Source organism: Pinus tabuliformis, chromosome 2_2 (genome assembly GCF_031772625.1).
Source record: "Pinus tabuliformis cultivar Carrire ecotype Pingquan chromosome 2_2, CPIR1, whole genome shotgun sequence".
NCBI classification, from domain to species: domain Eukaryota; kingdom Viridiplantae; phylum Streptophyta; class Pinopsida; order Pinales; family Pinaceae; genus Pinus; species Pinus tabuliformis.
Window position 1 is genome coordinate 253,519,763 of NC_142300.1, and position 2,753 is coordinate 253,522,515.

The 2,753-nt window shown below is 33.3% G+C and overlaps 1 pseudogene; it reads left to right on the forward strand.

Annotated features, from left to right (window-relative positions):
- Positions 1–553: 553 nt before the first annotated feature.
- On the forward strand, positions 554–1,964 carry LOC149192247 (E3 ubiquitin-protein ligase RHF2A-like; annotated as a pseudogene).
- The last annotated feature ends 789 nt before the right edge of the window (positions 1,965–2,753 follow it).

Below are 2,753 nucleotides of genomic sequence, written 5' to 3' on the forward strand. Positions count from 1 at the left end.
CTAAACTTGATTGATTTGTAGAGGGCACATAAAGGAAGTGAAAGCTTTTGAAAGTTTAAATAAGAAAGAGAAGGAAGTTGCAGACAAGATTGAGGGAGTTACGAAGAGATCCAACATAAAGGAATATGAAATATATATTTAATGATGGGAAACTTGATATTTTAGATATTGGATAAATCATCAAAATATCAACTCTTAATGTTATACAAACTAAACTAACTAACACTGTGCGCTAAACTAAATTCATTTGGTACCCATTACCATTGTAGATGAGAAGGCAATTATAAAAAATAATAAACATTGAATGATATGGTAGTGTAAGGAAAGATATCTAATCCTATGGATAGCAATTGAGTGACCAATTTTTCCAGTTTGTCCACTCATATCATCATTTCCCTTTGAACATAATGACAAACATGTCGAATGTGGAAGGATGAATTACCTGAAGTGGTTAGAAAACTAGTTGCCTTCATCGATTCTCTTCATTTTTTTCAAAAGTGGAACTGCTCTGTAGAGGGCTCAAATGATCAAACTTGCCTTTGGTTTTGAAGAAATGATCTTAAGAATAAGCATGCCTCAAAATGCTCCAATCTTTTCCCACATATCTTTTGAAGATATGGACTTACATAATGTATGTAATCACATTTTATATAATTTATTTTGAGACGTTGTTCATTATTTTGTGCACTTGGTAAATTGTTTAAGTGGGATAATGTTGATTATTTATATTTGTAAAAAATGGTAGGTTCAGATAAATAGTGATGATCCACAGCTTGAAGACCGCATAACGCAACATCTGGAATTTGTAGCTACAATAAAAATGGTGAGATGATTAACCATAAGAGAAACTTTACATGATAGGAGTTATGCCCTAGGTCACCCACACAATTTTTTGTTTTCATATGATCCTAATGTGCCTCCCCTTCGAGTGACTACTTCTGTCCCAAATGATAGATTTTCTTAAGGGTGGGCATTCCCCAACATTGACTGTGCCTAGTCCTCTTACACCTATTGTAGTTTTTTAGGAAGAATTAATGTGGAGACCATCCTTTCCCATACAAGTTGATTCAAACTCACATTCAATTCGAAGTGCAAGCATGACTACTCAATATGTGTATGATGAAAATTCATTATTTCCACATAGGTATGAAGGTCATGTCATGAAGACAATGCGATCAAGTTAAAACTAGTAAGTAATTTGCAATTCTTTTTGCACTTTCTTATTACTATAGCTACCTTAATTTTATTGAGAACAAAATTTGGTATGCTGGAAATTGGTTATTACTTCTCTTCTCTTTGTTCCATTGTAATTTCCAATCAAGAACATTGGAGGGAAACCTTCCATGGAATATCACAAGAGATTGAGAGCATATGAGATGCAATCTTCTTTTTGAATAACTTAAATCTCAATTTACTCCCATGTCATCTAGGTTTGTATATTCTCTGGGATGTTTTAAATTAATTTTCATTTCCTCTTATCATAATATATGAATTGTACTTTCGCATATGAAAGGAATCCTTTGCAATGTCTACAAGAAGTTTTAGGTAGAGGTTGTTTTCCATAACAATGGGCTAATAGATCATGGTGAGGAATCTCAATAGGAGATGAGTGTTGGTATAGTTGGTGTTACCCATATGATGGAACATCTTGAAAAAAATGGGAGAAACAGGGGAAGAATTATATGTATTTCTAATGATATGGAAGGATGCTCAATACTTGCACTTGTAGAGCCATTGATGATAATAATTCTAAAATGTTCTTTTGCAACAACAATGGAGTAAATTTATGTACTAAATGTCTAGGTTCAATCCAAGTTTCTCTAGAACCTCTCAATCAAGAATCAGGTAATGGAAATGACCTTTCCTCTCTGAAGGTGAGGATGTATTTTCTTAAGAAGAATACAATTATTTTGAATTTTTCATGCACATGCATGCTTAAGCCTCATACACAAGCTATTATGTGAAAGAACTTCTAGATTCACAGTTCTCCCATGTAACAGGTGGCCAACTTGAGCGCATGATTGGGAATCAGTCTTAAATGGCATTTATTGCTTAGCCCAAGAATAATAAAAAACATGCATATGTGGTAGCTCAAGCTACTTGGAAAACTGATGGATAGACTTTGAATCTCTAGATTCATAGTTCTCTACATTTTGTTGTCTACTTATATACAACATGTTTTTATGCATGAGCTATTTTTTTTTATAAAGGGGAGACTACACCCATAGTATATATAGATTTTAAAAAGTAGTAGAAGGAAAATGACTAATAACAATACATTACACTATGATTTAAAAAATAAAATAAAAACAACAGTTACAACATATACACTCTACCTTTTATTTGATGTTCCCTTCTCTCACTTCATGGCTATGCTAGTTTATCAATGGATTATAACACCTATTGTGGCATTAAATCCTAGGTGGAAAGGTGTATAAGGCTCTCCCAGTTTCATCTAGTAGAAGTTTGCCAAGCCCCCTTGTGATGGCGTGATTAGATTTATTTATGAGTTTGTTGGTCTATGAGATCTTAGGTCCTATTTAGGTGTGTGGCTGAGATATTCTCTCAAGAAAATGGATTGTATGGTTAAGATAATATTTCTATCTTAAACCTATAATTAATGTATGTATGTGTTTAATGTAATGGAAGATGAGTTTTTGGTGTCTGATTTTTTTGTCAATTTAGTATCATAGCCACTGGCTCTGGGTTAACACCTTAAAGGGAGGGCCCATATATATGTGACTATGAGAGAT